Raw genomic sequence first — 14,845 nt, 5'->3', positions numbered from 1 at the left:
GGTTTTTGTGGTAACTTTTTATGACAGGTTTTAAATAGTGATCCGAAAATTAGGAGATATATAAATATTTAAATAAGCTCCTGACAAAGATGCGTCTGGGATAAATGTTTTCACATGCTTTATTTCCTTTAAGGGAAATGTCTTTACATAATGTTCTATTGTTAAAGTGTTTTTTATTCAATAAGTCTGAAGAAAGGCTGGTTATGTGAAAATTTTCAAACAGCATAATGTTTGAATTTGTCCAAATGGTCTTGAAACAATTGTAACTACCAATGAAATACACTTTTTGTTGCTATCAACCCATTCTTGAAGTCTTGGTTTTTGTTAAAACAGTATATGAATGCTCAATTATGAAATATGATAATTTTGTAGCTTACAATTTAAGTCATCTCTCTTTGGCTTAAAATTCATTGGTATATGAAAATTTACTGAATTATACAAACCCAGTAAAATTCGGAATTTTACAAACAAGTCTATATATATATACATATATATATACATACACATATATATATATATATATATATATATATATATATATATATATATATATATATATATATATATATATATATATATACTCCTATCAATTTGTTTTTTATTTATGTATTGATATTCATGTTAAAAACCCTTTTTTCTATTTATTTAAAAAGAACATACAACTCTGTTATATATGGGTCGTGGAATTGTATTCCTTTGCAAAAGATCTAGCTAATTTGCATATTCTTTTAAACATTCATTTTAATTAATTCCCTATTAGTTTTTTTCAGTTTTCTTATGGTAGTTAACTACTAACCTGGGAGCCCGGCGTTGCCCGGGTGTTTGGAGGCGTGTGTTGAGCAAAAAAAAAAAGTGGTAGCAGGTGGACAGGCTTGAACCCATACCGCAAAGGAGGAAAAGATATTGAAAAAAAAAAAAAGCAAAAAAACGTAATGTCTTTGCCATTGCTTCCATCGCCAAACCAGAAGTGACATAGGTTTAAATTAAGGCTAGACAATCAAAAAGAGGCGATGACTTTCAAAAATATCGGTGAAAAAAGCAACCCATCCATTCTTGTAGAAAAGTGCCCAGTTGAGATTGAAGGAATTGATGTTTTTAGCCAATTTTTTTATCTTTGTCGTCCGAAGGGTCAAGCTTCAAAACAATACTGATCTTGTGAAAATGCATCGCTTCTGTCAAAAGTTTTAGGCTGACATACAAACATACATACATACATAAATTGAAACAGACAGGTGAGATTTATATTATAGACTAGCCAGGTGTTTGTAGGTGGGTGTTTGTAGGTGGGTGTTTGTAGGTGGGTGTTTGTAGGTGGGTGTTGAGCAAAAAAAAAAAAAAAAAAATTGGTAAGAGGCAGGCAAGCTTGAACCTGTACCGCGAAGGAGGAAAAGAACATAAAAAAATATGACATCTTTGCTGTTGCGCCCATTGCCAAACCGGAAGTAGTAAAGGTTAAAATGAAAGCTAGTCAATCAAAAAGAGGGGATGAATTTTGAAAATATCGGCGAAAAAGGCGTTGAGAGTGAAGGATTTAGTATTTTTGGCCAATTTTTCGATATTTGTCGTCCAAAGGGTCAAGCTTCAAAATGATACCGATCTCGTGAAAATCAGTCGCCTCTGTCGAAAGTTTTAGGCAGACATACAAACATACATACATACATACATTCATGCATACATTTTAACAGACAGGTGAGATTTATATTATGGATTACGTGTAATTATAATCATGCAGATATTCTACATGATTTATACTAGCATAATATTTGCGTAAAATGGTTATAGTAAACACAAACCTCTTTCCATATATATTTATGTATACGTATATATTTGTTTTTAAAAAAGTTTGCCTACCAAACTCCTTTGTCAGTTTTTGGTCTACAAACAGGAAACTTAATAGTAGTTGAACCCATGTGAAACTTTATATTTTGGTTTTAGCCGGGGAAAATCGGTACAAAAGTATGAAAATTAAAAAAATGGAATTGCCACGTAAAGATCGAACGATGGCATTACGAATATGCATGCGTAATGTAATAGCAATCATATATTTGTTTATAAATCAAAATACATTTTGCCGTAATTTCGTCTTTATCTTTGATAGACGCAGTTTTTTGTTATTTAAAAAAATTTTTCATCTTATTTATCCCTCGTGGCATGATGCCGTTAAGAAAAACAAGACCTGCTCTGTGTTATCAATGGTGATTTTCAAATGTCCAGGTTAGGAGATCCGAGTCGTCACACGTAAAATTTATATAAGGATATGTTTGAAAATCACTGTTGATAACTTGAAGATTGATTTTTTAAAAACTTTGTTTGAAAATCCATTATTTTTTGTAATCTAGGAACAGTTTTTGTATAAGAAGAAATTTTAGTTTAACAGAAAGCTGAACAATGCAAAGATGTGATGGATAGACCTAAACTGATGCAGCTTAAAATATAATGGCAGAATCAATTATGCAGTTTCACTTTTATTGATCCAATTCATGTGTATATGTATGACCATACACGTATATATATGTTGTTTTTTATTTATTAATAGCAGGTCGCCTACATATATATATATATATATATATATATATATACGTTTTTTTTATACAATATTTAGTTTTTTATTTATTAATAGCAGGTCGCCTACATAACATATATATATATATATATATATATATATATATATATATATATATATACGTTTTTTATATAATATTTAGTTTTTTATTTATTAATAGCAGTATAACACACACACACACACACACATATATATATATATATATATATATATATATATATATATATATATATATATATATACGTTTTATTTTTTATCACCGTATCTTTCTGTTAAGCTACATTATTGTTTCAGCTACCAGGCCGTTTTTTTTTTTGGCCGTCTGTAGCTTCCTCAGACTTTTACAGCTGAAACAATAATGTAACTTAACAGAAAGATATGGTAATAAAAAATAAAACGCATATTCGCTCTACAACAGTATTGAGCACTTTCTTCAGTTTTTATTAATTACCATTTCCACTAAATATATATATATATATATATATATATATATATATATATATATATATATATACGTTTTTTTTATATACAATATTTTACATGTAGGAATGTAGGATGTGTTTACTTGCTTCACACAGTCAGGTGGTGTGTCTGTGATGCTATATTTCGGGATGCCTTCCCTTCGCCTGGCATGTGTCTGACTTTTCAAGGTGCATGGAAATTTTTTCATGCATGTTTGAAAGTTGAACACACATAAAATATTGTATAAAAAACAACACATGAATTAGAATCAATAAAAGTGAAACTGCATAGCTGGTTCAACCGTTATTTCTAAGGTTGCATCTGTTTGAGTTTATCTGTGACACCTTTGCATTGTTCTGCCTTCTATAAACTTAAATTTCTTTTTACATATACACTATAAACGATGCTTCAAGCAAACTACTTTAATCTATCTGACAGTTTTTATATTTTATTATATTTATTGTAATTGTTTATTTCTTTTTTCTTTTATTTAGGAGAAAGAATACTTGTCTAGCACAATCACTTTGACACGCTGGTTCTCGCCAGATCAACAAAGTTAAGCAACAATGAGTCTAGCCAGTACCAGATAGGTGACCATTTGGGAAGGCTAGGTGCTGTATGTACCGCGCCGAGTCATAAAAGTTTCCAGGTTTGTATCTGGGGTGATGGTGGATTCATTAGGACAGATGTTCCTTCATTCTTCGTAAAAATATGCATCTAGGAGAAGGAAACTGATGTAAAAACCTGAAGTCTACTGTATACTCTGTCCTGTGGCAGTCATCTGCTAGGTGTGTCAGAAATGTCGTGAAAATAGTGAATAATTCCACCCCATCTTTCCAAGCTTATAACTCCTCGAAAAATGCAATTCAAGCCCTAATTTTTTTTTCAATTAAAGGAGCAAGGACCAAGGTTTCATTAAAAAAAAAAAACAAAAAAAAAAAAACAACGGTGTTTTTTTTTTTTAAAAAAGGTTTTAAACTTCGGACTTTACAGGTAAATTTCTAAAAAACAATACTTTTTTTTTTGTTTTAAATTTGAATATATCATTTATTGACCTTTTCTCTTCAAAATGTCTAAAATATTATATTCAATTTATTGGAAAGAACATAAAATTTCACATTGACCCTGAAAATATCGTAAAAATAGAATCAATAGAAAAATTTTGATAGATTTTTAAAGTTTAAAAATTGAAAAATATTGAGTTCGGAAAATTCATTACTGTTTTAAAAAAAAAAAAATATTTCTATTATTTTTAAAACAACTTTAATAGTTTATTTTGGAAGTATAATCACTAAAGAAAATAAACAACCCACTTTTAACAGAGAAATTACGAGATTTTTATATTTTATTCGCAGTTTCGTGTTAGAGGTGTCAAAAATTCTACAAAAATTCTGATACACCTAGTCATCTGCACAGACAAAGGTTAGCAGTAATACCAAAAAGTGTAGTTGGTTCTACACAAAGCCTTTACCACTATAAACAAATCATCTGTGTGGATTTCTGAACAACTTGTGGCAGAAGTTCATACGTTGAAATAGACAGGAGAGTCCATTTATACATATTTTACAAATGAACAATGCAAGCGACCTGCTATTAATAAAAACAAAAAAAAAAAAACAAAAAAAAACTGACATTGAATTTTCTGAATTGGAGCAATTTTGTTTAATTTTTTCCCGTTTTTGTACTGTGTTCTCTTGCCAATGTTGAAGTTAATTTTGTATCTGATATATTTTTTAAACGCGTTCTTTATTGGAGAAATCATTAAATTTGCTGCCATATTGCTGCATATAACATCACCCAAACACTAACCTTCTTAAATAAAAAAAATATATATCTAAAATTCTTTCTCCCTAATAAATTATTTTTTGTAAACATTTCAATAAATTATTTTTTAAAATATTTCAATAAATTATTTTTTTTAAATATTCCAATCATTTTTTTTTTGTTTTAGACACACAGACAGGCAAACAGACAAACAAACAAACAACTGGCGTTTATATAATAAAAGACATCAACTTCCCCGACTTCTTTATCAACAAACAATGGATCATATCTATTTAAGCAAAGTAAAAAGTAAACCCCAACACTCGCTTTTCTTATTTTTGTCCTTTAGTTCTCACATTCGACAGACCCGACAAGCTGCAAAATCCCACCCCCACACTGTAGAGATCCCTAGATGTAAAAGATCCTTCTACTCCAGTAGTTTCTTCCCCAGAACTGCTAGACTTTGGAATTCCATTCCGGGTCACTGCTTCCCCAACTGTACTGACATGCATAAGTTCAAGTGCAACGTGAACCAACATCTCGCTGCCCTAATCCCTACATAGTACCCCAGTAGATGTTTCCCCTGATAGTAGCCCCCTACACCAAAGTGGCAATGTGCCTTGTTTGGGGTGAAAATGTAATTAAAAAAAAAAAAAAAAAAAAAAAAAAAATGAGTGATATTTCTGAAAATGGAGGAAGAATTGTTGTTTTATGGGTCGAAATCTATTCCATCTAACATTTAGTGTTGGTTAATTTTTTTTTACCTTGAAGTATGTATTTTTTAGATCCTTACATCAAGTGGCTTTATGCCTTGTCTGGAGCGATTTCCATTAAAAAAAAAATCCTACTTTTTTCGGCCTGCAGTAGACCTGAAAAAAATTACTTAGTGCAAAAAAACAAAAAAACAAAACAAAAAACAAATGACGTCAGAAAGTATTGTTTTTGTTAAGCTCGTTGTTGGTGACAGAGCAAAAACGAAAATGGCGTTAAATTGCCTGTTGGGAATAAATAAACCATTAAAAAAACAAACAAAAAAACTGAAAATAAAGACATTGATGCGACGCTAAATATATTCCACTTACTTTTTAATTCTGTACAATATTTGGTGCTTGTAAATATACAGTCGACAGATCGATTTTAACTATATGTCGTTTGAAGCAAAAACAATATTACGTATTTAATTGTCATGTCGAAAATAGTAACAGATCCCAAAATGACGAAAATTCATTGAGTAGAAAGTTTTTTTTATGGAAAAATTGGGTAAAATTGCATTTTTCTTAGATGTTATAAAGTAGACGGTGAAGAGTCCACATGCAGGAACATAACTCGGAACGCATATTTAGTATGCAATATTTGTAGCCTATAGCAATATTTTTTTTTTTTTTTTACTAAAAACAATAGCAGTTGTTCAACTACATGAATTTTCGTAATTTGTGGATATATTACTATTTTCGACATGACAATTAAGTACATAATATTTTTCTTGCTTAAAATGACATTTTTAAAATAAAGTCGATTTGTCGACTCTATCTTAACGATGTATAAAAAAAGGGAGTTTACTTTTCTTTACTTCAAAAATGATTATCTTTTTACCCACTCCTACTATTCAAAAAAAAGAAAGGACCTATCTGATTGGTCAAAACGATTCTCATTGACCAATCAGCAGAAACCTTATTTGTTGGACTGAATGCAAAAACACGCATTCTTCATCTTTCTGTAAACGAAGTTGAACAGTCAACAACTAAAGAAATCTTTCCTACTTAATTTGAATGCGTGAGAAATTCCATATACAACGGCCATCTTTCTTTTAGGCCGGCCATACAGCTCTAGTAGCCGGTCTGTGATTGGTTTAAATTTGAATGTGTCAGGTGATTTGATTTGGCGCCTTTTTTGTATTCATGCGTTTATTTTTCAGTCTAACAAAAAACACGAAACGGGATAGACTCAAACACAGCGATTCTCTCTCTAGGGAGACAAGACAATTCCTTCATGGACACTAAACAGTCGGTGAACGAAGGACACATCTCTACAAGCAGAGACTTATTTTGCTGAACCTATTCAAATCAAGGAGGACATTCAAGAAACTGTTCGTCATGTTTATTGTCCAAATATTGGATCTCATCTCATTTCTTCTTGAGTCTCAAGAGGCTCACATTATGCTGGATTATAGGCGCCATCATTCCCGCCGTGTTCTCCATGATCATCACGGATCCTTCCAAAGGAACAACGAATTAACATTCTGACAATAGGAATTCGAACTAAAGGCTCCATGCGTATGGAAGCAAATTGGGCCACTATTTTGCAAAAGGATTATACCAGAACCAAAGAACTTTCATTGCTATTATTTGTGAATAAATTTTGAGGTTAAAGGTATGGCTTTTGTTTATGGAATTCATTTGCTTCTGCAGGGAGGAAATTGAGTGTGTAGGAAAGAAATTTCTTACAAATGCGACTATCTTACTTTGAACTTTCTGAAAGCCGTCTGTTCCTTGGATATAGAAGAACTTGGTTATGTCCAAAAGTTCAGTACTCAAAGTTAAGACGCCGGAAGTGAACTCAGTTTATTTAAATATGGAATGGAAATCACAAAGCATGAAACGAAAAACGAAACCAAATGAACCATTTCTTGTTTTATCATGAAATAAAAAAAAAACAAAAAACTTTTATTTCTGCGAACTGGCAGACCCTGAAATGTCAAACCTCTAACCCTGCAAGAATTGAAAGAAAATATCAGGAACAAAATAAAGGAGTTAAATCGCAATCCAGAGATTCTGCAATGTGTTATGAATAATGTTTTGGAAAGAGCACAAATATGCGAAGCTGAAAATAGGCAACAATTAAAAGACATTATTTTTTTATAAATAAAAATTATTTGAATTTTGTATTTTTTTTTTAATTTTCCAATGTCTTAGTCAAATTGTGTTAAAATTACAGAAAGATATCAAAAATAAAGAATCTATTTAAGTTCAAAAGCGTTCAGTGACTTTTTGGACATCCTGTATAAGTTAATGATGAAAGATTCAACCAGTGTATGTTACGTGACTCGACTTGCACATAAAAAAAACCTTCACTCATCACTGGCCATCACTAATCAAATCAATACTTGCGTCCATTGAAAAGTGAAACGCTTAAAAATCACTGATGTTAGTGATACCACCTTCTGCTTGTTGACGATTGAGGATTAATTAATGCGAGGGAAAGGCAAGTCTATTGTGTAGTGGAAGTCGATGAATAAATAACATGGAAATTTTCCATTTGCTTCGAATAACATCATCCAAGGTGCATGCTGGGATAGAGTTACTTGAGAGATTTGCGCGAGCATTTTCTCGTCTCACACAAAAACACGCGTTCACATTTCAAGTTATATTACTTGTCATATACATATGCACACACAAACATACGCGCCCACGTCCACACACATACATATATTCATGTTCGCGTACATACACTCACATTCACGTGTATATACACACACGCTAACGTACACATATGTACTCACATACACGCACGCATGGACAACGTCACTTCCCCTTTCAAAGGAAATCCACACATTTTTTTTTTTTTACACAGTGATCACCACTTATCAAGGCCCGGAAGCCACTCAGGGATAAGGGTTATTGCAAGTACATTACGTTAGTGTGGAGATTTGATGAAGTGTTTACTTCATTAGGAATTTGTTAACATTGGACTTGAACACATCCAAGTTGTAGTCCGGTGGGAAGCAGGCAGACAGAACAGAGTTCCACAGGCGTACAGTTCTAAGAAAGAAGCTTTGTTCATGGAATCCGCGTTTTGATTTAAGCACAGATATAGAGTGGGGGAAAGTTTTCACAGTGGATTCAGCTAGACGGGTGTTTTTCGTGAAAGTCTGGTGAGGGGGGACCAGAGATTGGAGTTCAGAGGAGCACCTGCCATGGAAATAACGATAAAACAAGGATAGGCTCGCAACGTCTCTTCTGTGGGAGAAAGGTTGCAGGGTAGAGAAAAGGGCATCCCCACTAAGCCACGAAGTCTATTTTGTACTCTGTCAAGGCAGGATAGGCTGTTTTTAGCAGCTCCTGCCCAGATATGGCAACAGTATTCCATCCTTGGACGCAAAAGACCAGCGGAAACAAAAGCAAGAGACAAACTGTTTCCAGCCCTTTTTTAGGACCAGCTTTCGAGCTGGTCGGTCTACGGACCGACCGCGTACCTCACACCACTCGCTACTACTGTTAGATTTACAGCAGACATGCTTACAATTATATTTCATAAGATTAGCGAATCTCTCGACGGAGGCTTCCTCTCTAGGGCAATTGTCCTTGACTTAGCAAAGGCCTTCGATAAGGTATGGCATAAAGGTCTACTTCACAAGATCTCCAGCTATGGTATAGCTGAAAATGTCTTTTCAATTATTAAATCATTTCTCTCTGATAGGTTCAGAAGAGTAGTGGTTGATGAGCAGAAATCAGAAGCTCTCAGTATTAATGCTGGAGTCCCTTAGGGGTCCATCTTGGGCCCAACTCTCTTCCTGATCTACATAAACGATCTTCCAAATCACATCCTTACATCATTCGTAGACATTTATGCTGATGACACTACTATCTATGGTAGCACATCTAAGACGGTAAACGACCAAGTGCTCTCTGATTCCCTCTTCTCTGATCTTGAGCAAGTGGTACAATGGAGAAAGAGGTGGCTGGTTACTTTTAATGCATCTAAAACCAAGCTTCTATCTCTACATCAGCTACGCTCTGATGCCAATCTGGCATCAATTGAAATGAATGGCTCTTGTCTTGGGGAGGCTTCATGTTTTGACAAGCTTCTGGGCTTGACCTTTACTCCTGACCTGAAATGGAACACATATATCAAATTCATTGCCAAGGTTGCTGGAAAAATGATGGGATCCTTCTACCGCTCCAGTAGATATCTCACTCCTGATGCCATTCTCTACCTATATAAAAGCCAGGTATGGCCAACAATGGAGTACTGTTGCCACATCTGGGCAGGAGCTGCTAGAAGCATCTTATCCCGCCTTGACAGAGTTCAAAATAGACTTTGTAGCTTAGTGGGGGATACTCTTATCTTTTCCCTGTAACCTCTTTCTCACAGAAGAGATATTGCGAGCCTGTCTCTGCTTTATCATTATTTTCATGGTAAGTGCTCGTCTGAGCTCTAATCTATGGTCCCCCCTCACCAAACTTTCACAAGAAACACTTGTCTGGCCAAAACAACTATCAATAATTTCTTGCACTCCTTATCCGTGCCTAAACCTAAATATAGATTCCACAAACAAGGCTTTTTTCTTAGAACTGCACGCCTGTGGAACTCTTTTCCGTTTGCCTGCTTTCCAGCTGACTACAATCTGATTGTCTTCAAGTCCAATGTAAACAAGTTCTTGATGAACCGTCCCTCTAAGTAATCCAATTTAGAAAATTCCCACTAGTTATGTTTACTACACTATAATCACATTGACTAATGTATACATATCAACCCTTATCCTCGAATGGCCACTGGGCCTTGATAAGTGGTGATTCTTGTGTAAAAAAAAGATTATTAAATATACATTATTACTCCAATGTCTTTTGCAACATCTGGGAGCAAATCATTCCTAATCGATTCAGCCCCGTGACGCGATGAGTCAGTATTTGTTTTATTTATCATCAAATAGAATATTTTCTTGAACTTTGACCTTGGTTGATAATCATGGTTTTACATGCATTACAAGTCAAAGGATTTCACAAAGACAAAGTACATTGGGATGTCATAATTTATTTTCTCTTTATTCTTCTCTATCATCTTCACTCTCTTTTTTCTCAATATTATCCATCTATCTATCTATCTATCTATCTATCTATACATCTATCTATCTTTCTATCTATCTATCTATTTATCTATCTATCTATCTATCTATCTATCTATCTATACATCTATCTATCTATCTACCTATCTATACATCTATCTATCTTTCTACCGATCTATCTATCTATCTATCTATCTATCTATCTATCTACCTATCTATCTATACATCTATCTATCTTTCTACCTATCTATCTATATATCTATCTATTTATCTACCTATCTATACATCTATCTATTTTTCTACCTATCTATCTATCTATCTATCTATCTTTCTACCTATCTATCTATATATCTATCTATACATCTATCTATCTTTCTACCTATCTATCTATCTATCTATACATCTATCTATCTACCTATCTATCTATCTATCTATCTATCTATCTATCTATCTATCTATCTATCTATCTATACATCTATCTATTTTTCTACCTATCTATCTATATATCTATCTATTTATCTATCTATTTCAATAATTTTCTCCATTCTTTATCAGTGCCTAAATCAAAACGAAGATTCCATGAACAAAGCTTCTTTCTTACAAGTGCATGCCTGTGAAACTCTCTTCCGTTTGCCTGTTTCCCATCTAACTACAACTTGGATGTCTTCAAGTCCAACATAAACAAATTCCTGACGAACCGCCCCTTAAGTAAGACACTTTATCAAATCTCCATTACTAACGGTTACTACGATATTATCCCATTGATTACTGTATATGCAATAACCCTTATCCCGAGTGGCTTCCGGGCCTCGATAAGTGGTGACTTCCTTGTAAAAAAACAAAAAAACTCTTTTTTCTTTCTTTTAGTTATTTATATAGTTTAATGTAACGATTTGGAGGTGTAAATCAGGGAATTTTTTTTTTACAAAGGGGTCACCACCTGTCAAGGCCAGAAGGCCACTTGAGGATGAAAGTTAATGAGTGTACGTTAGTCATTGGGACAATAGCGTAGTAATTATTAGTTGTGGAAATTTGGTATAATTGACCTTTATCCTATCCTTGTGACCTTTTGCTTAATATATCTTTAGTTACACCTGATCTGTATTCTGTGTTTCCGTTTGTGGTCCAACCTTGGATCCACATCAGTGATTTTACCAGTAAATTAAAATGAATAATTTTTGGATTAATTTCCCAACACCTTCAGCTTGCGCTCGGCTTACCATGCCAGCAGGACTATAAAAGTGAGACATGCTTCTGTATATCAATGAAAACCGTTGCACGAATAAACCATTGGGAAGAATGAGGTTTGCTATAGAACTTCTGTGTGTTCACATGTGCTTCAATTGCCACTGTGAACCATTCAGTGGTCTCATTTACACATTGTTCTGCAGGAAGAGAAAAGATATTCCCCCATGGAGCATCTCTGATGAGATCCCTGATGGCTTCCCAGTCAGCTTTCTTATTGTGGAGAAATGCGTGACTTACCTGGATAGACCACGTGCGGGTCGGTCACCGAAAATAAATAAAAAGAAAGAAAAGAAAACGGTCAAGACTCTTATTTATAGAGTAGTGATCACGTGAGTTAGAAGAATATGCAAATAGAAGTGAACGATTTTGCGATATAAAACGCCTGTGTTGTTAAGAGGAGGGGCAGACTGTTGGCAGAAGTCAGTGCTGTCAGACGTGCTTTAGAGTTTTGTTATTATATGCTGTGCTCGATTATTGGAGAGAGAAGAGAAGAGGAGGAACCAAGAAGACATTCTGCAGGTACTTTGATACAACGGGGGAGCAATTCAACAATCAACCATTTCCTTTGGTTTAAGAACACAAAGGAATCGAGATAATTGACTTTGTGTTGGTTTATATAACACCTTTTCGTTTTGAGCAATGGCTCTTAAGCTTTGGGCTAAGAATTTAGGATGATTTCTACCATTATCGCAGCGTGATCAGCATTCCTGAGTGGGCTATGGGTATTTGTTACATAATCTTCAGGAACTGTGATCAGAAATGGTTATAGAAGTGATACTTGTTGATCTGGGAGACAGGTCGGAAACATAAATATCTGTGACAGGGAATGAGATATAGAGAAGGTATCAGCTGCCTCTTTGTATGTAGAGAAGCAAAGACAATTACTGTGGTGGACATTAAAGTCACCGAATACATGTACTTGTGCACTAATATCAAGGGAGAGTGTTGTATCTATGCTGTCAGAGACTTGGTTGATTAGTGTACAGTCCTGGGTTGAGCGAGACCTGTAGAGAAAATATAAATAGTTAACGCTATGTTGCAGGTTAAGTCTAAAGCACATAAAAGCCTGGTCGTCTGATTCTAGTTTTGGTTCTCTAGTCAATGGAGAGAGTGTTTCGAATATAGACTCCAAGTCCATGCATATGTCTGTCTGAATCCTTACAACAAACTTGGAGATAGCCAGGTGTGTTAAAGTGGTTAGAGTTCTTCCATATTTCCATTATAGGAAGACCTAATGAGGGCTTAAAACACAAGAGGGCCCCTCGGGCTGAATATTCATTGGAAGACGAGTCGGGGCTTGAAACACAAGAAAGATCCTCTGATTGAATGTTCATCGGAAGACCAGTCGGGGCTTGAAACACAAGAAAGCCCCTTTCGATTGAATGGTTTCTACATACATTAATCATAACGCAACGTGGAACACTTCACACAAAGGGGAGGGGATCAAAGATATAATATGAATATATATTAGTAGCGAAGTCATTTGAATCCAATTAACAAGATAATTGCTATTAGCTTAGATATATTAAAATTTGTATGTGACATCTGTTGTTGCAAACTTATGATACTCTTTTTAGAGGGGAATTCATGCAGTTACTTTATTGATATAGGGATTTCCACAAGTTGTTAATTTCCAATTTTCTCTTTCATTTCTGTTGCTTTGATGGTGTTTGCTTTGAGAACTCCCAAATATTTGTAGCTGTTATGTTCACCGAGTGTTTTCATCTCATCAACCTGAACTAGCGCCCATACTTACAAAACTGTTTAAACGTTGTCTTAAGGAGAATAGCTTCCCATCTCCCTGGAAAATCTCATCAGTATGCCCTGTATTTAAGAATTCAGGTGATCGCTCATCCCCCTCTCAGTACAGGCCAATAAGTCTCCTGTGCGTCATGAGTAAGTTGCTAGAATCTGTGTTAAATACAGAAGTAATCAACCATCTCAACAAAAATAACCTTCTTAGTGACACTCAATATGGTTTCCGTTCTGCTAGATCTACAGCAGATGTCCTTACAGTTATATCGCATAGGATTAGCAAATCTCTCGACAGTGGCAAGCTAAAGCCTTTGATAGGGTATGGCATAAAGGTTTACTTCATAAGATCGCTAGCTATGGTATAGCTGGAAAAGTCTTCTCAATTATTAAATCATTTCTTTCTGATAGGTTCATAAGATTAGTAGTTGAGGGGCAAAAATCAGAAGCTCACAGTATTAATGCCGGTGTCCCTCAGGGATCCATCCTGGGCCCAACTCTTTTCCTGATCTACATTAATGATCTTCCAAATCATATCCTTACATCATTTGTTGACATTTATGCTGACGACACTACCATTTATGGTACCACATCTAAGACAGTAAACGACCAAGTTCTCTCCAATTCTCTCTCCTCTGATCTTGAGCACGTAGTACAATGGGGAAAGGAGTGGCTGGTTACTTTTAATGCATCTAAAACCAAGCTTCTCTCTTTACATCATCAACATTCTAATCCACATTTGGCATCAATTGAAATGAATGGCTCTCGTCTTCAGGAGGCCTCAAGTTTTGACAAGTTTCTGGGCTTGACCATTACTCCTGATCTTAAATGGAACACGTACATCAAATCTGTTGCCAAGGCCGCTGGAAAAATGGTGGGATCTTTCTATCGATCCGGTAGATATCTCACTGCTGATGCTATTCTCTATCTATATAAGAGCCAGGTACGTCCAAGGATGGAATACTGTTGCCACATCTGGGCAGGAGCTGCTAGAAAGGACTTGTCCTGCCTTGATAGAGTTCAAAATAGACTTTGTAGCCTCGTAGGAGATGTCCTTTTCTCCTCCTTGCAACCTCTATCTCACAGAAGAGATGTTGCGAGTTTGTCTCTGATGTATCATTATTTTCATGGAAAGTGTTCAACTGAGCTTCAATCTATGGTCCCCCCTCGCCAAACTTTCACAAGAAACACTCGTCTAGCAGTAAACACTATCAATAATTTCCCCCACTCTTTATCTGTGCCTAAACCTAAACGTAGATTCCATGAACAAAGCT

The 14,845-nt window shown here is 34.8% G+C and overlaps 1 protein-coding gene across 2 annotated transcripts in view; it reads right to left on the bottom strand.

The window, feature by feature from the left end:
- Positions 1-14,845, bottom strand: part of LOC145287724 (NADP-dependent malic enzyme-like) — a 195,380-nt gene that overhangs the window by 168,151 nt on the left and 12,384 nt on the right. The window contains exon 1 of one of the 2 annotated variants that reach the window (XM_080135480.1): positions 5,554-5,667. The exons of the other annotated variant lie outside the window; for it this stretch is intronic. The gene's annotated coding sequence lies outside the window, so the exon portion shown is untranslated. Of the gene's footprint in view, positions 1-5,553; positions 5,668-14,845 lie in introns of those variants that run through there. 2 annotated transcript variants of the gene reach the window in all.

The sequence above is a fragment of the Euprymna scolopes genome, chromosome 11, assembly GCF_053919585.1.
Source record: "Euprymna scolopes isolate OS-2025 chromosome 11, ASM5391958v1, whole genome shotgun sequence".
In the NCBI taxonomy this organism is placed as follows: domain Eukaryota; kingdom Metazoa; phylum Mollusca; class Cephalopoda; order Sepiida; family Sepiolidae; genus Euprymna; species Euprymna scolopes.
This window is presented reverse-complemented; position numbering and strand designations above follow the sequence as displayed.